The 23,445-nt window shown below is 43.7% G+C and overlaps 3 pseudogenes; 2 read left to right on the top strand and 1 right to left on the bottom strand.

Moving 5' to 3' along the window:
• LOC128571005 (cyclin-dependent kinase 16-like) overlaps window positions 1-21,743 on the bottom strand; it is an 85,496-nt pseudogene extending 63,753 nt beyond the window's left edge.
• On the top strand, window positions 3,787-5,963 carry LOC128570151 (forkhead box protein K2-like; annotated as a pseudogene).
• A 50-nt stretch (window positions 21,744-21,793) lies between the features above and the next one.
• On the top strand, window positions 21,794-23,093 carry LOC128571004 (cyclin-dependent kinase 16-like; annotated as a pseudogene).
• Window positions 23,094-23,445: the final 352 nt, after the last annotated feature.

The following is a 23,445-nucleotide window of genomic DNA, read 5'->3' as shown; positions in this document are numbered from 1 at the left end:
GAGAGAAGGGAACACTTTTACACTGCTGGTGGGACTGCAAACTAGTGCAACCTTTCTGGAAGGAAGTATGGAGAAACCTCAAAGCACTCAAGCTAGACCTCCCATTTGATCCTGCAATCCCATTACTGGGCATCTACCCAGAAGGAAAAAAATCCTTTTATCATAAGGACACTTGTACTAGACTGTTTATTGCAGCTCAATTTACAATCACCAAAATGTGGAAACAGCCTAAATGCCCACCAACCCAGGAATGGATTAACAAACTGTGGTATATGTATACCATGGAATACTATTCAGGTATTAAAAAAAAATGGAGACTTTACATCCTTCGTATTAACCTGGATGGAAGTGGAAGACATTATTCTTAGTAAAGCATCACAAAAATAGAGAAGCATGAATCCTATGTACTCAATTTTGATATGAGGACAATTAATGACAATTAAGGTTATGGGAGGGAGCAGAAAGAGGGACGGAGGGAGGGGTGTGGGGCCTTGGTGTGTGTCACACTTTATGGGGGCAAGACATGATTGCAAGAGGGACTTTACCTAACAATTGCAATCAGTGTAACCTGGCTTATTGTACCCGCAATGAATCCCCAACAATAAAAAAAACAAAAAATATGTAATCTATGGACACACACCACTGAGATAGATAGGTAATTCAAAACCTCACCACTAACAAGCAACCCATGTTCAAGATAGAATCAGTGATTTGATTTATGATCCTAAAACCAGTGGGAAATATTAGGCCTGGACTAAGTTTGAAAAATAGCAGTTCACTGTTGGAAAACTTCTGATCCGCAAGCCCTCAACAAAATGGAGTAAGTCTGGTTCACTCGGGAGACAGATGGGAAAGCACTCACTGACTTCTTCCTTCACTAACTCCCCTGAGAAACAGACTGGGAAGTACCAACTGTCCCCAGACTGACCTTTGAGAAATACCAGGTGGGGAAAGTACTGAAACAAAGATATATGGCTAGCTAACCACAGAATTCTGCTTCTGTATGATTCTTGCTAACCTACCCAGATGCACCTGGGCAGCCTGCGTGCCAACCAAGATGCAGACCACGCCTTAAAAACTCCACCCATTAACGGGCGGCGCCTGTGGCTCAGTCAGTAAGGCACCGGCCCCATATACCGAGGGTGGCGGGTTCAAACCCGGCGCCGGCCAAACTGCAACCAAAAAATAGCCGGGCGTTGTGGTGGGCGCCTGTAGTCCCAGCTACTCGGGAGGCTGAGGCAAGAGAATCGCTTAAGCCCAGGAGTTGGAGGTTGCTGTGAGCTGTGTGAGGCCACAGCACTCCACCGAGGGCCATAAAGTGAGACTCTGCCTCTACCAAAAAAAAAAAAAAAAAAAAAAAAAAACTCCACCCGTTAAGCACTCGGGGCTGCTGTCAGAAACCACACGTTGGAACACTGAGGCAGTCACCGGCTGGCTCCTCAATAAAAGGACTCCTCTTTAAATTGGACTTGTCTGGCAGTGTGGTCTTTGAGAGACTCCTGGGCATAACAAACAAATGTATGTGAAGTATCTAGCACTCTATCTCAATTACCTGGTATATTATTTTCTTCTTCAGACATTGGGGGATGGATGATGACATGAAAAAATCAATGTTCTAGAGAGATAATTAGAGCAGCAATGTGGAGGATGGATTGAAATATCAAGAATCACAAGAAATGTACAGTAGTTAGGAGTGTTCTGTAATAGTGTAGCTATAAGAAGATGTTTTGGAAGCAAAACAGTAACTTTGGAATGGAGAAGAGGAAAGGATGCTGAGAAAAATCCAGAAGTAGAATTGCCTTGATGATTGGATGACTGTCAGAAGTGGAGAGGAAGGCAAAATAACCTGACAATTAATAATTTGGGAAACTGTTGGCTTGTCGTCATAGCACAGTGGTTATGGCGCCAGTCACATGCACTGAGGTTGGCGGGTTCAAACATGGCCTGGACCTGCTAAACAACAATGACAACTGCAACAACAACAAAATAGCTGAGCATTGTGGTGGGCACCTGTGGTCCCAGCTGCTTGGGAGGCATATTTTTCAATGCCGAAACATTTACTCATTGTTTAGTATTTAAGTTTATAAATGGAAGCTTCTAAAGTGACAATATTGAAACTGTCAAGAGCAATGTTTTCCTAATAATCAGTTATTTGCATATCTCTTCTGTGTGTACATGAAGCACCACTTATAAAGTAGTATGTAATGTATGTATGCATGTGTAACATATTTATAGAATAAAATGTTCCTGGCCAGTCTCCACAAACATAGCTCAGAGTTTAGGGTACTGGCCACATGCACCTGGGCAAGTGGGTTTAAACATGGCCCGAGCCTACTAAAACAAAAATGACAACAGCAGGAAAAAAAAAAAAAAAAAAGGCAGGTGCCTGTAGTCCCAGCTACTTGGGAAGCTGAAGCAAGAGAATTGCTTAAGCCCAAGAATTTGACGTTGCTGTGAGCTGCAACACCACAGGACTCTACCAAGGGTGACATAGTGAGAGTCTATCTCAAAAAAAACAAAAAAAAAAAAAAGAAAGAAAAAGAAAAAAGGAAAAAATATTCCTAGCCAATTTGTAGAATCTACAAAAAGTACAAAATTATAAGTCATCTGGCAACCTATCTTTGAATATTACCAGGTAAACAATGAAGACATACATAAAATAATACAGAAAAATCATATGAATTAAAAATTAGTAAGATGACTTTATAAAATAGCTTATCTTTCAACTAGAGTATAGGAGTCATTTTTACTAACTGAGCAAAATCACTCCATAAAAACAATTTCAATTGACTGATCTGCAAATTAAAATGACACTATTTATTTCAGTGATAGAAAGTAGTAGGGACTCGTGCAGATCGGGTACTCACCTAATGGCTATATCTGTGACCTCACCAGTGCTTGCTGGAGCAGTATGAAGTCAGGTTAGGATCAGGACCTCACAGGGTAGGGGTAGTAGCTTTCAGAAGTGTGCGAGGCCAAGTGAGCTCCCAACTCAACTCTGTTATGGAGAAGAATGAGCTTGACTCCTTGACAGTCTCTAATTTATAGGACCTCTGAGGACCACACCCATAATGTCAAAGTGATTATCAAAGTGATTACTACTCATCAGATGGGTGGGTGTTAGTATGGGCGATTAGGTTTCCCGGAGACAAAAGGAAAGACTGATTGATCACTTTGGATAGCTCCAGAAACAAATTTCTACCAACATCATCTCATCAAGAATCACATAATTTTGCAACAAATAAACTCCCTACTGGTGATTTAGTATCTAAAAAACTATTTCTGGATTGGTAGCTTTAATTATTAACTTATAACAAAAAACGGTAAAAAAAAAAAAAAAAATTTCAAGTTAGTTTTGTCAAATGTCTAAGAAACGTTGGCGATGATGTGCCTGAGGGTAACTTTACATGCATTTGTTACTGTAGGAAGTGTTTTATTTTTTATATTGATTTATTTTTGTATCGTAATGTAAAAATGTAATGTGAGAACAATTTTGGCCCTTACTTCAGAACACAGATTTCTCCTGCTCCTGAAACTCCAGATAATGTTGCCTAAGGGTTTCTCCCCAGAGCATAACACAGAATTCTTTGCCAGGCGCCCCCCAACCCCATGTCAGAGGGAATGCGGGGAAATTTCTGGGAAGCTAGAAGCAGGGTGCCCCTGAGTCTGAACAGGGGAGAGAAGTTATGTGGAGGTTAATCAGAATTTATTTCTACCCCAGAATATAATTATGATGGGAGCCTTTTCCCCAACTCATTTAGTTCACTGCTTATGGGGTGGGAAGAGATGACACATTGGAGTCTTAAGGAAAACCCTTCTCCTGACAATTCCCTCCAAACATCTTCCGTGTTGTCTGAGAGAGCCAAACTGGATTCTGAAGCAGCATCTCAGATCTGTGCACAAGAGTTTTTAGGCAACTGCCTTGGTTTCACAGAGAAAATTGGGACAGTGGGATGATACACCAAAGCTCTGAGGACCTAGAGGAAGGAAGGCCTGGCTCTGCCTCGCTGACCAGAGGCCTCGCTGTGGAACTCAGCGCCCGACCTCCGGCCTGGGCCTCCGCCGCCACCCGCACCCGTGCCAAGCGGAGGGGCCCTCACGAAGGCCGATGGGTGCAGCTGCGGTGGCACTCTGGGGCTGCGCAGCCGGGGCGGCGGGTCTCCACCGGCGGCTGGGCCGTGGCACGACTCGAGGGCCGCGAGTTCGAGTATCTGATGAAGGAGAGCTCCGTGACCCTCTGGTGCAACTCGGGGCAGGGCTCGGTGGACGTGAGTACGGGGCGCTGGAGCTTCATCTCCCGGTGCCTCCTAGAGATCTTCACATCCCGAGTTGCTGGCCGGGCAGCCCAGGCCGGACACTGGCAGACTGGCAGCTACTTCTACCTGCGCTGCCTCTGCAAGAACGGCGTGTGCGTGGACTGCTGTTCCAGAGGCACAGGGCGCTGGCGGCAGCTGCCTCGCGTGTACAGGTTCAGGTTTCGGAGCACAAACATCAAGATCACGTTCACTGCCCTGTGCAGGGACAAGAGGGAGAAGCAGGAAACGATGAGTCCCCGGTGAAGGCCGTTCAGCCGCCCATCTGGCTTCTGACCATCAACATTCCAGACACCGTGGCCCCTCCCCTCCCCCATGGGGGCCATCAGTGCTGCCAACTCCTGCCCATCCAGCCCCCAGGGAGCAGGGTCTTCAGGGTACAAAGTGGGCCGAGTGATGCCACCTGACCTCAATTTAATGGCAGAAAACTCGCAGCCAGAACATGAGAAGGAAGCTTCCGGAGGAGACAGCCCAAAGGATGGCTCAAAGCCACCTTATTCCTGTGCACAGTTAATAGTACAAGCAATTACGATGTTCCTGATAAACAACTTACCCTAAATGGAATTTACACACATATCACAAAAAATTACCCCCAGTACAGGACTGCAGACAAGGGCTGCCAGAATTCAATTCGCCACAATCTCTCTCTGAATCATTACTTCATCAAAGTACCACCTTCCCAGGAAGAACCAGTGGAGGATAGATCCTGCCTCTGAAAGCAAATTAATAGAGCAGGCTTTTAGGAAAAGATGGCCTAGGTGCGTGCCTTGCTTTAGAACCCCCCTGGCACCGCTCTCTTCTAGCAGCGCCCGGCCTCTCCCAGTTACACTGGGCGCTGTCTGCTCACTCCAGCGGCACCCAGACCCCTGGAGCCTGTCCAGGGAAGGTTCGCCCACACCCTGGAGCCTGAGCCTGGCGCCTCACAGCCCAAACTCGCTGTTATCCAGGAAGCTCGGTGTGCCCAGAGCCACCAGGGTCACCTCTGCCCAGCCAGCCAGTCCTCGTTGGTGTTCAGTGACAGCTGCCACAGACCATTTAAGCCCGCCCCTTACACGGTTGCAGCCCCAGTGACCACTCCGACCTCCCAGGTTCACGTCGTCCACCAGCAGTGTTGGTCACCAGTGTGGCTGGACTGGCCTCAGCAAACACTTACACTGTTGCGGGACAAGCTGTGGTCACTCAGGTGGCTGTGCTGCCCCCCACGAAGTCCGAGCCGGGGGAGAACGGCCGTCACAGGGAAGTAAAAGTAGAATCTATTCCCGCAACTAGCCATGCCACACTAGGCACTGCCAGCTGGATCATTCAGCCCTCACAGACCACCCGTGTCCAGACGGTCAACATAGTACAACAGGCGCCTCTAGGTCAACACCAGCAACCAATAAAATCTGTAACACAAAATGGTACTCACGTGGTACCAATCCCCAGCGCAGTCCACGGCCAGGTGGACGTGGGGCAGTGAGCCCTCTGCGCTTGCTGGCAGCCCACGCGCCAGCATCAGCCTCCCAGCCCCCTCCACAAAGCGCCAGAATGGCCACCAGCCAGAGCAGCCAGAGCAGCAGCGGCTGAAAACGGAGGACAGCGAGTATCGTCATGGCCCGGAGCATGGACACGCCACCGGCAGCTGCGAGGGAGAAGGGCATCCAAAACTAGCGTCTGGGAGAGTTTTCTGACTTCAAAGATACCAACTTTGTGGTGCCAAAAGGAGACATTGCCTCTCACCTATGCTCAGAGCGCATCCTCTGGCCTAGCCCAGCCCATGGAATGATTTACTTTTGTCTGTCTTGTTAAAGTTCAGAGGGAGCTACTCTGTGACAGCTGCAAATGTCCCCTGGTGGAGCGGTTGCCTGAAGGATTTCAGCACCTCGGTCTCGGTGGGTGGGACAGACAAGCGGCGCTGCAGCCACAGGTGCAGGCACATGTGAGGGTCCAGGGATGAGCCTGTTGTACAAAAGAGCTGTCGGGGCTCGTCCAGCTGCACTTAACTGTTCTCTTTCTTGGTATTTCTTATTGTTTGTTTCTTTGTGTTAACTTTGTCCCTGGCAAAATATTTTCACTCTAAGCACAACCAGTCTCCTAAACAAAGAAAATAATAATGATAGCAAGGAAGGAAAATGAAGTTGAGGAAGCCCCTGTCTTCTAGGATGCCTCATTTCGAGCATGGGCAACAATGGATGATTTCACCTTGAGGTCTTTCCTGGTGTCCTCTGAGATCTGGTTTTTCTTCTGGATGAGGCCATCCAGGGATGTGACAAGAGGTTTGATTCTAGGGGCCTAAAGCAGGGACTTGGGATGGAGAATCCCTAAAGGAAGGGGACCTGCTGAGCAGATTCCTGGATGCTTGGGGCACAGTGGAGGTAGAGTAGGGATAACTTTGCAGAACCTGAAAGTTCCAGAACTCCCCTGACCCCATCACCAGTGGACGGATCCTGTGATAGTGGAAGCCTGGGGAAACATGGGAGAAGGTGTGATAAAGAGCAGCCCCCTAAAAGACCCAGGTTTGTCTCAGCCTGTTTCAGCCTTAGTCCCACACATGTTCCCCCATTTAATCTCAAAGGCAGGTTTCAGAATAAAACAGGAAATTTCTCCCAGTTCCCCCAACCCCCTAGCAATGGCTAAACAATGGTGGAAAAATTACCTACACAAGTTCCCAAGCCACTGTATCGCCCACTCTGTCTCCGTGCCAACCATGACGATGTAGGCCATGCAGTCATCAGGCTATAGCCCCCTGACTGTAACTCTGCCTCTAGCTAACTGCCACGTTCTGCTTTTGTTTCTGCTTCCTTCCATGGCGCAAATGGATAAAAGTCCACCTGCCCCTCACTTCGGCTGTTTGCTATCCCAGCAACAGCCCCCTGCGCAGGTGCAATAAATCACCTTCTGATTTATACCTGAAGTGGGGTCCGAGTCTTTCTTACAGGTGGCTGTGGGTACTACACTGCTTACAACAAAGGGAAGTAAAATACTACTGTAGCTTTTACTGTTCACTGCACTGAGCATCCTCTTAGTTTCAGAAACAAGGTACTCCAAGTGCTCTGGGGCCTATAGAGCAGAGCACTTTTCTATGGTTCCTCCAAAAGCACTCAGCGTCACCCAACTGACAGAGACGTCTGTGAGGACTTCTGGCTCCTAGAGTCTCTGTGGGATTTCTAAATCCAAAATTGACTGTCTGAACCAGGAGCTGCTCTGATTGTTCTCCTGGTTTGTTTTTCCAGAGCAGACAGCACATTGGCTCCATACATAGGTCTGACCATTCTAAATTCCAATCCAGCCTTCTATGTTACAAAGGTATAAACTATTTCTCAGATCAGAAGCATAAAAGATGTGTATTGACAGTTAGATAGCTATAGTTACACATTTTGAACATTTGGGCATTTGGTATGTGTGCCTCGATTTGTTTTCCTGCTCCAGTTTCACAAATACGAGAAGATATCTGTGAAAAAGTCTCACTGAGAGGTTCTTTTAACACCCACCTCTTCCCAGCCTGGGGCTTGTTCCCAAGCCAGTTTCCTTGAAAATTGCTTTCTATGTCTTCTTTTACTACTTAGTTCATAAATCATTGTAACAGAAAATCTACTATAGTGGAAAAGTGATAAAGCTCATTTTTTTAATTAATATTAAATCATAGCTGTGTATATCAATGCAATCATGCGGCACCATACACTGGTTTTTTAGACCGTTTGACACATTTTCATCACACTGGTTAACATAGCCTTCCTGGCATTTTCTTAGTTATTGTGTTAAGACAATTATATTCTACATTTACTAAGTTTCACATGTACCCTTGTGAGATGCACCGCAGGTGTAATCCCACCAATCACCTTCCCTCTGCCCATCCTCCCTCCTCCCTCCCCTCCCTCTCCCTCTTTCCCATATTCTTAGGTTATCACTGGGTTATAGCTTTCATATGAAAGCCATAAATTAGTTTCATAGTAGGGCTGAGTACATTGGATACTTTTTCTTCCATTCTTGAGATACTTTACTAAGAACAATGATAGACCTTATTTGTAATGAATTATTTCTATCGAAACTCTAGTAAAAGTTAATAATTGAATCTGGATGTCTCCCTTTCCTGAAGCATTCCCCACCTAAGGATTCAGGTGACTATAAAGAGTTGATGATAGGTTTGGGATGTTTTGCTTAAAGAAAAAAATTATCTTTAAAGGAACAAGAATTATTACCTGGTCTTAGACCTCCCATAGCACACTCATATAGGTAGGTTGAAACTTTTGAGAGACACAAAAATCACAACACATACAATCCATGCAGACAAAAACAGATGAAGCCCTCCCCGCAACACCAATGAACCTAGCAAGTTGAAACTGGCAGGGTGAATGTGAAAAGACACTGTTGACCGTGTTACGTAGACATGAAATAATGGACCATAACACAGTCTGTCTCAAAACTTCTATAGTGATCCATGTATAGTTTATGTTCAGAAGGTGATTAAGCTTCAGCCATCGTGTTCTGAAAAATGGTTGTGAATTTCAAAAGCATGACTATTCTCTCCTGAGACCCATGATTTTACAAAGGCTCCCAAAGCCTTTTGTTGATTCCTTGGTTTACAATAATTTTAGGAGCACCTCTTCCTAAATGAGGTACAGAAATATATACTTGTTAATAAAACAATATGTATTATTCAGAACTAATCAGAAGTATCCTCCAGGAGGATGGGTAGAATACACAGAAAAGATTTGCGTCAGCAGTGGGGAATAATTATCTTCAGATTGAATCTTTCTCCAGTTTAGGCTATTCTATCTTAAAAGGAAGATCTTAAAACATTCAACTATTTCCAAACTATTTAACAGTGATTCCAAATAGCACTGAAAAATATTACAAAGAATATAAAACTATGCAACACCCCCCCACACACACACAAGGTTCACAATATCTGGAATACAATAAAAAGTATCAATAACGCAAGGGGGCAGAAAAAGAAGGCCAGTCAAAAGGAGGAAAAGTGGTCATTCAAAACCAGAACTGACACAGATATTAGAGCTAGCAGATGAGGACATTAGAGCATTTAAAATAACCATACTTCAGCTGTTCAGATAAAGTAGGGATATGGAAAGCATAAAAAACAAATTTAAATTACAGAGATAAAATCTACAACTTCTGAAAGGAAAAATGCATTGACTGGGATTAATGAGAGATTAGACACTCCAGAAGATTAGATCAGTAAATGTTAACACTACAAAATGAAACAGAACGAAGAATTTTGTTAACAATAATCCTATTCTTATACTCTTATTGTCTGTCTGCTCTGCTGTGATGTTAAATTTTATGTATTAATTTGGCTAGGTCACATGTTTTAGTCTGTTTAATGATGCCATAACAGAACACAAGAGTCTCGACAATTTATAAGGAAATTAATTTGCTCCCAATTCTAATGGCTGGAAAGTCCAGGATTGGGCAGCTGCATCTAGTGAGGCCACCAGGCTGCTTCTACTCACACAGGCAGTGAGCATGTCCTAAGAGATCACGTGGCCACAGAGGAAGCAAGAGAGGGAAACCTAGGGAACGAGCCTCTTTTTAACAACACACTTTCTCTGGAGGGAGTCTATTCTCAAAAGAGCTACACCTCACTCACCCCTGATGGAGGTACTAATCTATTGATGTGGGTTTCACTCGAGGATCAGAGCACCCAGCACTAGCTTCACCTTCCAACTTTGCCTCCTATTTTGACATAGTGTTGCCAGGGATGAGCCACACCAGAGCTCCACGGCACCCAGGTTTTCATCGAAAGCCAGCCGAAATGTCCCTGTGCAGACAATTTTTAAGATGTGATTAACATTTCAATAGACTTGAGTTAATCAGATACTTTTCCATGAGGTGATTGGGCTTTGTGCAATCAACTAAATGTTTTAGAGTGAAGACTACCCTACCTTGAGGAGGAATTATTTCTGCCTCCAGTCAGCCTTCACACTGGAGACTGCAACATCAGCTCATCCCTGAGTCAACACCCTCCTGGTCTACCTTTCAGATTTTAGAATTGTCAGTCTCTAAAATCATGTAAGTCAATTCCTAATACTCCAGTTAGATAGATCAAGATATGTATGTGTTTGGATGTAGATTTATGCCTATAGGGTCATGCCTTGCTCAATGATGAAACTACATTCTGAGAAAAGCATTCCTAGGTAATTGTATCATTGTGAGACTGCTACTGAGTATGCTTACACAAACCTAGTGTAAAAGCCTGTTAGCTCCTAAAACCTCAGCATGTCCCCCCCAACCCCCGTAGATTCCGAGAAAGGGCTTCAGAACGAGAAAGCACAAAGTCCCCAAGTTCCCGAAACCTCCCCTAGTTCCCAGTGAACAAACAATAGCGAAAACTTACTCAAGCTGTGTTTCTCAAGCTATAGGTTCCCGTGAACAAACAATAGTAGAAACTTACTCAAGCTGTGTTTCTCAAGCTGTAACCCCGCCCTGAGCCAGCCGCAATATTCTGCTTCCGTACTAACTTGCTTGCCACGTGGCACAAAAAAGGTATAAAAGTCAACCTGCCTTCCACTTCAGGGCCGCCTGCCTTTGAGAGCAGCGGTCCCCTGCACAGGTGTAATAAAATCACCATCTGATTTTACCATAGTGGGGTCTGAGTCTATCTTTACAGGCTGTGACGGATACAACACTAGATGGGTTATCCTATTATATACCTAGGCTATATGGTATAGCCTATTGCTTCTAGGCTAAAAATTTGTACAGTATGTTACTGTACTGAACACTCTAGGAAATCATAGCACAGAGGTAAGTATTTGTATATCTAGATATAGAAAAAGTACCATGAAATTACAGTAGACAAGATTTTAAAAATTGGCTGGACATAGAGTTTCATGCCTATAATCCCAGCATTTTGGGAGGCCAAGACAGGAGAATTGCTTTGAGGCCAAGAGTTTGAGAACAGCCTGGGAAACATAGGGAGGACCTGTCTTTACAAAAACAAAAACAAACAAAAAATTATCTACACATGGTGGTCTGTAGTCCCAGTTTCTTGGGAAGCTAACCAGGAGGATTACTTGAACTCAGGAGTTCAAGGTTACAATGATCTGTGATCATGCCACTGAACTCCTGCCTGTACAACAGAATGAGAACTTGCCCTAAAAAAAATAAATAAATAAATAAAAAGAATAAAAAAATTGGATCACTATACTGAGCAGCTCCAGTACAGTCTTTTGAGACTACCCTTGTATATTTGGTCTGTTGTTAACTAAAACACCATTATTCAGCACATAGACGGCCCCAAAGATTACAGTGGAACTATATATACAGGTAAACTGTTTTTCCCACCTCTAGAGAACCCTGACTAGTACACCCATTTCACAGTCAGAGCATTCAGGAAAAGTTGGCCAGTTTTTCCTGTTCATTTGTTCATTATTGATTTCCTTTGGTTCACTAATGCACAAAACAGTTCCTGAGACATAGAGTGCTACCTTTCCTGAGAAACTGAAACCATATAATTTCCCAGGTGTCTCTGGAAGGAAAATATCAATGTAATGAAAGTGATTTTCTCTTGAATTTTGCTTTCTTTTGACATGTTTTTCCAAATATCAATAGTATTATTTGGCAGACCACAACGTGGCCTGCCCCTCATCTCTGCATCATTCATAATAAACTGTTTTTTGTGGTGTTGTTTTTTGCAGTTTTGGGCTGGGGCTGGGTTTGAACCCTCCACCTCTGGCATATGGGGCCGGTGCCCTACCCCTTTGAGACCCAGGCACCACCCTCTGAACTGTTATTTTTAAACCAGATTCTACTCAAGTACATTTGTGTCTTGAAAATTGTTGAAGATATCTGTTCTCGCATTATGTTTGCAAGAGTGCTCAAAGTAAGTAACTCTTGGTAGCAAAGAAAATCTTCCCTTTTGATCATAATGAAGGGTAAGCCTGTGCTGAGTTGGCAGTATGAGTTAATTCATCCAAAATAGTTGATTAACATATATATTTGCTTTTGCCTTATAGGTTTGATTTCTGCAATACAACCTTTCATATCTCTCCCTCTAATTTAAGATACTTGTGGTCCTTATGAGTGTTATGATGCTGACAAACAATGAATTTCCTTGAAAGTTGCCATCATCACATAAACCAGTAACTGTGAACAGTTTGCAACATCCGTAGATTCATCAAGCTGGATACTAAATATTGGAAGTGGAGCAGATTTAATTTCCTGGATTACCTGATCAAGAATATCAGCAGACATATCATCTATTCTTCTGCCGACAGTGTTGTTAGATAAGGAAGTTGCACTCAATTTCATAACAAATTCTCCTCTGATCATAACTTGAACAATGTCTTTGGCCACTGGCAACAATAAATCCTCAGCAGTGGTGTGAGGTCTCATAGCTCTGGCGATTCTGAGTGCCACGCAATATGAAGCTTCAATGGCTGCTATGTTTTGTTTGTGGTACTTGCCACCAGTGTCAAGTCTGGCTTGAATCCATCAGCTTTGCTTCTAAAATACTTGGTATCCTTGCTGGCAAAGTTAGGATGCTTGCTATCAAAATGGCATTTTAGTTTGTTTGGTTTTATACATTCGGCTGATACAACTTCACAACAAATAACACATTGTGGTTTCTCAATTCTGCTATAATTATTGAGGTAAAACCATACTGTAAAAAATCCTCACTATATTTTCTTTTCTTAATGTTCTTCTCTACACAATCCAATGTCATGGGATGGTTTGCTAATGAAAATAATATATGACAATAGCTTTAATAATACAAAAGATGATACATGGCATAGTTCAGTCAATACAGTTCATTAAAGTTTCCTATGATTTACGTTCTCTGCGTTGTTGGGTGTTTTTTTTTTTTAACATACATGTTATTATCACAAAGGGGCAGTCTTCACATCAACCACAGCGGAATATAAAAAGACCGATCAGCATCTAGATTTAAGTTCCCATGGTACAGATATATATATTTTTTGTAGTAGTTGATGATTTTACAGTACATGATTTTACATTTACCCAATGATCATAATTCATGAAGTGTCATTTTACCTCCAATAATGCTGCTTTCTTTCTTTCTTTCTTTCTTTTTTTTTTTCTTTTTAGAGACAGAGTCTTACTTTATTGCCCTCGGTAGAGTGCTATGGTGTCACAGCTCACAGCAACTTCCAACTCCTGGGCTTAGGTGATTCTCTTGCCTCAGCCTCCCAGGTAGCTGGGACTACAGGTGCCCACAACAACGCCTGGCTATTTTTTTGTTGCCTTAAGTATTTGATAGAGTTTCTCAGTGAATTAGCTTGCATCTTGGCTCTGTATATGGAAAAGTTTCAAATGAATTTAATATTTTAATTTTTGCCTGATTTTATTATATTAATTTGTAGAGATTGTATAGGGATTTATTTCTAATTTATCGTATTGCACATTTCTAGATTTTAAGGCAGTTGAGATCAAAATTTTAAAAAGTAATATGCAAAAATAAAGGTTTTTAGCAAAGTTTCCTCAATGTCTCAATGTCTCAGGGTCTCCTGTGGGCAGGAGGAGGCCATAATTATACTTCTTGTATTTAATTCCTATATTTACTACATGGGATAAATGGTGGCATATAATCTATAGAAATTTGAAGAATGTTCTAATTGTACTCAAAATAAAAATCCGAGCCATGGGCGGTGCCTGTGTCTCAAGGGAGTAGGGCACCAGCCCCATATAACAAAGGTGGTGGGTTTAAACCTGACTGCGGCCAAAAAAAAAAAAAATTATATATATACACACATAACCGAGCCTATCTCTCCTCATCAATATTTAGGTGGACAAATATAAATTTGAATAAAAATAGAAAATGACACAGTAAATAAAGAACGGCACAAAGAGATAAAACCCTGACAAAGCAGATTTGTTAATACCTAGATTATACCTGTTTTTTGACACAACTCCTATGTGTTTATGTATATATATTTACTGATAATAAGTTTGGCATATAGCTCAGAGTGAGGACATATTTATAATCATTTGGGTGATTTAAAAGCATCATAGAAATCAACTGTTCTGGTATAAAACAAATTAATGAACACAAAAAGTGTTAAGTAATTTTGTTAAAAAGTTTGATTTGGTAATTAGGTACACACATAAACATCATTTTTGATACTAAACAGAAGATAAAATAATTTTTAAACCCTATAGAAAAGATTTTTATAAGTGCTGTGAAATGACAGTAGAAACCATCAATTACAGCATAACCCATAAGTAATACGTAAATAACCACATGCACATTTCCTCTAAGATAATTTTAAATAACTACTGGAGAAAATTTAAACCAACATTACTTTAGGAGACTTCAAGTATTATTTTTTCTTTTTTTGAGACAGCCTCACTTTGTCACTCTTGGTAGAGTGCCGTGGCATGACAGCAACATCAAACTCTTGGGCTCAAATGATTCTGTTGCCTAGCTGCCCTAGTAGCTGGGAAGATAGGTGCCCACCACAATGCTTGGCTATATTATTTTGGTTTAGCAGGCCTGGGTGGCTTCCAAACCACCCGCCCTGGAGCATGTGGCTGGTGCCCTAACCACTGAGCTACGGGCACCCCCAGAGTTCAAGTATTGATAAGAAGAAAGCATTTTCACTGGAGCCAAAGGACCTGCATTTACGTAATTAATTCTATCAATACTGAATTTAGGGGACTGAACAACAGTAAGTCTGGCTGTAATCAGGTCTCATACATTAAAGTGGAAGATTGCCACTTTATAGTTCATGTTTTGGGCAAAAGGATATTCATAAATACTATTTGGTGAAGACATCTAAAAATACTCAAATGTTATCATTATTCATAAATTACTTAACAAATTGAATCAGAAAATATGGGTACTTTCGAAGAGCCCAAGTAAATTAAAAGAAGAATTCATAGGAGTAATCAAACCAACAAGTCAGTTTTTCTTCAGAAACTTTATAACCATGTGGACCTCAAGGCTTTGGGGACTTCTCAACTTATCCATTTTGACTAAATCAGGAAAATTTCTAAATGAACTTATCCCAAATGTAAATTTTTTCAAATGTGCAAACCAAATTATTTTCAAATTGTAATTTCTTATGGAGTATGAAGCAAGGCGAGAAGGTCATCTCTAGAGCCTGTGTAGTACAGAAAACAGAGAAATAAAGAGTGCTGAGAGAAATTAGTGTCCATGCTATAATTGGATACCTAAAATGTCTTTACGAAATAAGGGTAACATATTTTTTTGAAAATAAAAAATAAATGAATAATGTAAAATATTGATAAATTTTATTACCAATAGGAGCTTCTTTAGATAGAGAAGTTTTCTGATATAAAGTTCAGGGAAGCAAATTAAAAGATAACAAATTTCTTGTTTGTTTTTTTTATGATGAAAAGTTATATATTTAGAATGAGCCACCTCGACTTGGTTTAAATGATCCCAATTTTGTTGGCAACATACAGAGCATCATAATCAGAAGCCAGTGAACATATGCCTTCTACTCGCCATCATTTCATTTTTTTACAAGTGAAATCGGATTTATTTATCTTTTTATATATTGGCCTTGATGCAAAAGAAGACTAAAAGTGACTTAAAAGGTGAATAGAGTAACTTTAAAAAAACATCAAAAATATATATTTTCTCCCCCAAAGCTAGCTGCTTCCAACTTGATTTAATACTTTGCATGTTTTCCCTTCATTGCTTGGTAAACACATTTGCTTCTGTTTTCTGTAATCACTGTGTGACTGTTGATTTTTGCTGTTTTGTCAACTGACGTTTCACCTTCTGTTTCACGAGTTCGGGAGGAATTGTTGAACAGCTCTCAACACTGCCTGTAGAAGAAGTAATACTCAGAGTTCTTGTTCTACACCAATTAATGTCTCCCATATGTTTTTCATCTCTGAGAGGCAGAGATTCTTTACTCAGTGACGACAAGGCAGTTAGATGAGAGCATTCGTCCACGCACTCCTCAGAGCCAACAGAGGCTTCTCCTGGATGTGTCTGACCACCTTGTCTCAGGTAATTTTCATTTCTGTTTTTCTCCTCAGAAAATTCAGGTATGGAATTTTCATCAACCACCTGCCCTTTCATTTCTTCTAAACCTGGCTGAAGTCAGTCATTTCAAAGTGGTGCGCACCAGCACTCTGCTCTGATGAACTGTCCTCCCTGATCTGTTCCAGGTCTTCGAATGATCTGTAGCCACCCGACTGGCCCACACAGTTCTGTTCTCTTTCATCTTTGGAACTACAAACCTCTGATTTTTCTGACACTTTTCCATCAGAAAACGAAAACCGAGGTCCCTCTTCTGTCTCAGTGTCCCTCTCATCTGGGCCCACTGGCTGCAGCAGGTGGTCACCAGCCTGCAGCTCCCTTGTGTAGCTGCTTGAAGAAACCTCCACATCAAGAGAGCCTTCCATCCTAATATCACTAAAGGTTGGATAAAGCTCACTTTCATAGCCAAAACACTTCATGAAGAAATCTCTAATGCTCTTGACATCTCTGTCGAAATACCCTTCAGCACTGGGATGAGAAGTTGAGATCATCTGTGGGAAATTGATCCATGGTGATACGATCATTTCCATCCAAAATGAGATTGAATTCATTGAAATCTCCATGAATCAGCCCATGATTCCCAAGTCTTACAATTAGTTCCATAGCTTCATCATAGACTGAGGCAGGATCTTCAACATGGTGTATCTGACATAGAGGATAACCATTTATGATCTCCATGACCACTGCATGGCGATCGTAATCAACTATCTTTGGAACTGGAAATTTCCTCTCATATAACACCTTCATATAGGTAAATTCCTTCACCGCAGAGAGAGGAGATAAATAAAGCTAAGACACATCATGCCTGTGTTTATGGTAATCATGCTTGTTTTTCAGATTTCAAAAGGAGGTTCTTCCTAGTCTGTGAACCGTTAATGCAAATTGCTGTCCTTCTTTATTTGCAACAATGTAAATATCTGATTCTTTGCCAACACCCATCTGGTTTCCAACAGACTCAACTACTTGTCAGGAACAAAGTGTTTTCAAAGCCATAATCATAGCCTGCATTTGTCAATCAATAGCCCCGGACAGTCTTGGTACACTTCCAAGCTATGAGTTTATGTTTCACTAATTCTCTTAAAACTTCATTACAGCCAGTTATAGAGGTGATCAAATTGCAGGGAACTATCTCATGGTTGTTCATGTCCATTTCAACCCCGGTCAAAACCCTGAAGCCATCCCGGCTCAGGTAGCGCAACTTGGCCACATTCACCTTCCCCATGGAGGCAGCAGATGGAAGTCCAATCATGAAGCTTTTAAGCAGCATCAGTTCTTAAATAACTGATATATAATAAGAGTATAATTTTTATACATGGTAATTAAATCAAACAAAGTATCTTCTACGTGAAAAGGTAACTGAGGAGAGAAAAACCTACTCTTCAGAGAATTAATTTTATTTTATGCCACTTATTTTGTATATTTTGGCGAACATTATTCTTTTGTTTGAACTGAGTAGCACCAAAGGATCAAATGTGGCATCTTCTGGACATTCCGGATGACTGAGCCATATGCTCAAAACAAGGTTGAGGAGAATGAAATAATAAAATCCACCCACTACATGACCGCAAAGCAACTCACTAGCAGCAGGATGGTCTGAGTGGCCCTCTTCTCTGGGAAGGCTTTAGAGGAGAGTCTGGCGCTGTGAAGGTGCTGGGAGCGTCTCTGCTCCCTGAGCAGGAGGATCACCACGTAAGCACTTGAGAGCAGCATGATTCCTACAGAGGAGACACGCCTGGATAGAGCAAAAGAAGATGACAGAGCAAAAAGAAGTCCCCTGATGATGGGATTCATGGGAGAAAGTGAGAAGTGTTTATCTTCAGTAGATTTGTCTGGTGAAATTATAAGTAGCTACGGTATAGAAGATCATGCTATGATTAAAAGACAAGGTGCAGGACCACAAAAAGAATAAAACATGGATGATGTAATCTGTGGACTCACGTTTAAATCTGGCCAGCCAGGAGGTGCTGGGGCTGACAGTGATGTCCTGGAGCATGCTCAGGAGGCTGGTGGTGCAGATGGAGAGATCCTTGATTCCTCTGCTCAAGTAGAAAAATGCCTCGCATTTAAGGTCATTCTGAAAGTTCAATGGCCCAAAGAGTTCTGGAGACCCCAATAATAGCATGGTGAACTTCACACAATGAACAAAGGCCGAGTGTCAGATGGTCAGGTCCGTGGGTTTCACCCTGTGATCAGATGCAGAAGAGGAGGAGAAAGGTGTTGGCTGAGATTCCAATACCAGTTTGTAAAAATATACAGTTTTAGATGGTAGCATAAATGAAAAATAAGTTCATTGTTGTACTAAAGGCGAAATAGTTGTATATCTGAAAACATCAACAGACATTATCAGTGTTCTTTTATAGTCAAAATTATCACCACCATAAGGCTTTTTTCTCTCCATGATTAACTCTTCCTATGTGATAGAAATGATTAAAATACAGCTGCACAGGGAAGACTGGATGTGGTATGTACATTTTTATCCCACTTGCACAATGTATTTGATTTCATTAATGGAATTTTCAGTTCCAAAAAAAGAATTTTATATTTCCATAAATATCCAGTGTGTGATTGCGTGAAATAGAAAAATTATTTTTTAAGTATTATTTGGGGTTAGGGACTTATGAAATTTAAAACCAGCTGTTTTCAATTATGAAATAAAAAAGAATATAAAAAATATGGCTTTTAATTAAGGGATTCAAGTTTGAATTCTTTTTTATACATTACGATGGAAATTGAGACCATAAATGGTATGTATATTTTGACACAAAATGTGTCATTTTAAAATTATTACCCACACGTGAAAATAGTCATCAAATAGAATTATCCTAATGTATTAATTTTTATTTTTCTATTTCAAATTTAAAATCTTTATTATCACAGATGTTTATTTCACTTGTTTAAATAAATATTCAATAACATTGTTTTAAAAATATACAGTTTTAGCATTATATAGGTATTTACTGATATGATGCCTCAGTATACAGGGTGTCTATAAATTTTGTGCGCAATTACAACCAACCTTTATGGACACCCGATATAATGCCTCAGTGTATATACTCATTGTATGCAAGTATGCGCACACACACACACACACACACACACACACTGCATCAGCATTATTTAAGCCAAATAACAAATATAATGTGTATGCATATATATTAAATTCTTATATGCATATATACACACGTAGTAAGTCCTGATTTAATGTCATTGATACGTTCAAAGCAACTGTGACTTCAAGCAAAATGATGTACTTAGTAAGGAAAGCAATTTTACCATAGGTGAATTGAAAAAAAGAGCTAAATTTCCATGGAATAAAGAATGTCATTTTGCTTAAAGTTGCAGTTTCCAAGGACCTATCAATGGTAAGTGAGAACTGATGTGCATAAAACACCAGCACCTCCACTGTCACGTTTGTAAGATGCACCCACCGTGTCTGGTCCTAGAGTTCATGTCCTTACTCTTTCAACAGCGCTGCTTTACTGCTCTGTGTTCCCTCTTCCGTATGCAGCGCAGAAAATGCTAATGAGAATGGAAATGACTCCATAGCATTTGTAGGGCTGACCAAAAGTCAATTTCACACTAATGGTAAGAGAAACACCAAAACAAATTCCTGGAGAACAAATAATGTGAAGGTGAGTCTTTCTACCATTACTTCTCCTATAGTCACACTGTTTCTGTCCCCTCAAAATTTATGTTATAACCTTATCAATGGTTGGGTGTGGTGGCCATTGACAAGGTTATAACATAAACAACGTAGTGATGCTAGCCTGCAGTCCACCTTCCAAGGAGAAAGAATACCTCAGAGGAGGAGGCACGAGTTCATGGGGAAGTCGACCTGGGCTAGGGACAGGCCTCTTGTCACAGCAGCATCAGAGGCCACAGAAACCCATGATGTTGGGTCCCAGGGAAAAAGACCCATTTTGTTGAGGGGTATCTTTCACTTCAACTGAGAAAAAGGCATGCTGCAGAGTAAAGTCCTTGCCTGTGCTTCTAGTCCATGGCCAGTCCACTCCAGGCAATGACTTGGTGGCCCCACATCCTGGTTCTTCCTGGACTTGTAACGGGGCTACCGCCACCAACGAAGCCTGCGAAGCGGGCAGTGTGCAGGTGGCGAGGGTTGCCTGGCTGGTCGCTCTGGGGCAATTCTGTTGGATCTCCAGCAGAAGAGGGACCGAAGACAATTGCAGGTGGGCAGGGGCTCGGGACTTGGAGAGGGCTGTGGTGGGGCATGGCCCTCCAAGAACAGGGGGCTGGGAGGAGGCTGTGGAGGGGGGTGACCAGGCAGGAACAGGGGGCTGGGAGGGGGCTGTGGAGGGGGGTGACCAGGCAGGAACAGGGGGCTGGGAGGGGGCTGTGGAGGAAGGGCACCAGGCAGGAACAAGGGGCTGGGAGGGGGGTGACCAGGCGGGAACAGGGGGCTGGGAGGGGGCTGTGGAGGAAGGGCACCAGGCAGGAACAAGGGGCTGGGAGGGGGCTGTGGAGGAAGGGCACCAGGCAGGAACAAGGGGCCGGGAGGGGGCTGTGGAGGGGGGTGACCAGGCAGGAACAGGGGGCTGGGATGGGGGTGGGGAGGGGGGTGACCAGGCAGGAAGAGGGGACTGGGAGGGGGCTGTGGAGGGGGGTGACCAGGCAGGAACAGGGGGCTGGGAGGGGGCTGTGGAGGAAGGGCACCAGGCAGGAACAAGGGGCTGGGAGGGGGCTGTGGAGGGAGGGCACCAGGCAGGAACAAGGGGCTGGGAGGGGGCTGTGGAGGGGGGTGACCAGGCAGGAACAGGGGGCTGGGAGGGGGCTGTGGACGGAGGTGACCAGGCAGGAACAGGGGGCTGGGAGGGGACTGTGGATGGAGGTGACCAGGCAAAAACAGGGGGCTGGGGAGGGACCGTGCAACAGTGAGGGTGGGTAGGGACCGGGGGCGAGAAAGGGGACATGAAGTGGCAGGGGCAGGCAGGGACCGTGTTCGAGAAGGGGTTGATGACCTAAATAGGTCCAGGGGGCACCAGAGGCGAGGAGGTGGCATGAGTGGGGTCAGGGGTACAAGCTGGGGATAGAGAGGGACGGGTGGGACACTTGGCATGACTGAAGGGCAGCAGGAGCGGGAGAAACATTGCTTTGCTGAAACAAAAGAGATAAAAAGCCAGATGAAATGTTAGATGTACACAAGCCATCACAGAGAGATGAAGGAACATTCAATATATACGGATGAGTGAAATGTTAGCCTAAAACAACTCCATTTTCAAGTCCTCGTGCACAATCTCTGGTGCAGAGCTGAGTGGGCCGCATATAGATGGAGGTTCCCCAGGGACACTGCCACCACCACAGCCACTCTCATCCAGGCCTATCTGCTCAGAGGCACCATTGGTCTTATCTATGCCTCGGCCACCTCTGAGTGCCATGGACAGCTGCCCTTTGATCTTCTTCATCCCATCCATGGCGACCGGCGGGGGAGCGCGAGCTGCCTCGGAGCCGCGGGGCTGGCGCGGCAGCCCAGGCTGAGGCCACGCGACCTCTTTCTCCTCCTGTTCGCCGCAGGCGCAGGTCCCAGCAGTCCTTGAAGATGGGGTCTGATGGGGAGAGTGACCAGGCTTGGCCACATCCTAGGATGAGGTGCAGTCTCCAGTGAGGGTGCGCATGCGCAACCATCCCCCACACAAGATCTTCTCTGAGGACATTAACAAGCGCCTGTCACTACCAGCTGACATCCGTCTGCCTGAGGGTTACCTTGAGAAGCTGACCCTAAATAGTCCCATTTTTGACAAGCCCCTCAGCCTCCGCCTCCGTCGTGTCAGCCTGTCCCAGATTGGCTTTGGAAAAGTAGAGACCTACTAGAGATCAAGCTGGACAAACTGGGCGAGGGTACCTATGCCACGGTATACAAAGGCAAAAGCAAGCTTACAGACAACCTTGTAGCACTCAAGGAGATCAGACTGGAACACGAAGAGGGGGCACCCTGCACCGCCATCCGGGAAGTGTTTCTGCTCAAGGACCTCAAACATGCCAACATTGTTAGGCTACATGACATTATGCACACGGAGAAATCCCTCACCCTTGTCTTTGAGTACCTGGACAAGGACCTGAAGCAGTACCTGGATGACTGTGGGAATGTAATCAACATGCGCAACGTGAAACTGTTCCTGTTCCAGTTGCTCCGTGGCCTGGCCTACTGCCACCGGCAGAAGGTGCTACGCCGAGACCTCAAGCCCCAGAACCTGCTTATCAACGAGAGGGGAGAGCTCAAGCTAGCTGACTTTGGCCTGGCCCCGGGCCAAGTCAATCCCAACAAAGACATACTCTAATGAGGTGGTGACACTGTGGTACCGGCCACCTGACATCCTGCTTGGGTCCACAGACTACTCCACTCAGATTGACATGTTGGGTGTGGGCTGCATCTTCTATGAGATGGCCGACCCCTCTTCATGGGCTCCACAGTGGAAGAACAGCTGCACTTCATCTTCGGCATCTTAGGAACCCCAACTGAGGACACGTGGCCAGGCATCCTGTCCAATGAGGAGTTTAAGACATACAACTATCCCAAGTACCGAGCCGAGGCCCTTTTGAGCCATGCGCCCCAATGGGGCTGACCTCCTCTCTAAGCTGCTACAGTTTGACCTCCTCTGCTACAGAGGTCGAAATGGGATCTCCGCAGAGGATGCCATGAAACATCCATTCTTCTTCAGTCTGGGGGAGTGTATCCACAAACTTCCTGACACTACTTCCATATTCAGCTACAAAAGGAGGCCAGCCTTTGGTCTTCATCAATGCCTGACTCAGGCAGACCAGCTTTCCACGTGGTGGACACCGAGTTGTGAGTTCTAAGCCACAGACCAAGGCCCCAGCAGGCAGCAGCTGGAGGGATGCCACACCCCTCACAGGGCAGCCCCCAATTGTATCCTCCCTGCTTTCTGCCTGCCTACCTGCCTGAGCCATGTTCACCTGCCCATTTGTCCCCTGCTGCCCACCTGAACACCCGAACATTGGCCTGTCAACCCACCCGTTGGCCCGTCTGCTGGGTGCTAACAAAGCTCTCATCACTCCTTCAAAAAAAAAAAATAATAAAACAACTCCATTATTTATCATTCCAACTGCATGACATTCTGGAAACGTGAAAATATAAAAACAGTGCAAATCTCAATAGTTGCCAGGGTTTGTGGACCAACAAAG

The sequence above is a fragment of the Nycticebus coucang genome, chromosome 18 (genome assembly GCF_027406575.1).
Source record: "Nycticebus coucang isolate mNycCou1 chromosome 18, mNycCou1.pri, whole genome shotgun sequence".
In the NCBI taxonomy this organism is placed as follows: domain Eukaryota; kingdom Metazoa; phylum Chordata; class Mammalia; order Primates; family Lorisidae; genus Nycticebus; species Nycticebus coucang.
Note: the sequence above shows the minus strand (reverse complement) of the source record. Positions and strands in the feature narration are given on the sequence as shown.